This window comes from Bombus vancouverensis, chromosome 11, assembly GCF_051014615.1.
Source record: "Bombus vancouverensis nearcticus chromosome 11, iyBomVanc1_principal, whole genome shotgun sequence".
NCBI lineage: Eukaryota > Metazoa > Arthropoda > Insecta > Hymenoptera > Apidae > Bombus > Bombus vancouverensis.
In genome coordinates, this window is record NC_134921.1 from 1,604,142 (window position 1) to 1,604,860 (window position 719).

The following is a 719-nucleotide window of genomic DNA, read 5'->3' on the forward strand; positions in this document are numbered from 1 at the left end:
TATGATTGTCATAATTCAATCCTTTTTCCAATATGCAAGCGCAAGTATGTATAGCCATCTTCAGAGTTCAGTAAACACAATTGTACGCAAAACTTCAATTTCTACGAATTTCATACATTTCATACATACATATATACTGTATTATATATGTCGGAGATAAGAGGACACCGGTGCCTTCCCTCTGAAACCTCGGGAAAATCCATAAAAACATTGTAATTAAAACCTACAGTTGTAATTAAACGGTTTGCCGTCATTCTACCCAATTGTATTTGTTTGAGACTTGTGACAATGAGCTTGGGCTCAAGGCGACAATTAGTCGCCGAACGTAGCCGCGGTCAACGGGACGAACTCTCCATCTAACAAAGGCATTGAGTAACCCTATAGCTCTCCTTAAAAGAAAGATTTGTAGCAACACGTGACAGTAAACATTCCAACGGTTTCTGTCCCGTAGCTCGCCACACGCAGATCCTATTCTCCGGGCAGGATGTTTACCAGATGCCGACGCGTCTCCGCAGTACGTGATCGACTAGCCCGAGGACCGTTCAACACATACACAGTCTTCGTCCCAGTTACAGGAAGACAGGAGAGACCTATTTTTCCACGAACGACGTCTTCCACTAGCAACCTTCCCTCAAGGGCGGCTAGCATCCTTTTCTAACTACCGATATGGAGATTGGCCAATTAGCAGCAACGTCAATTTCCTTTACTTTCTGAACGTA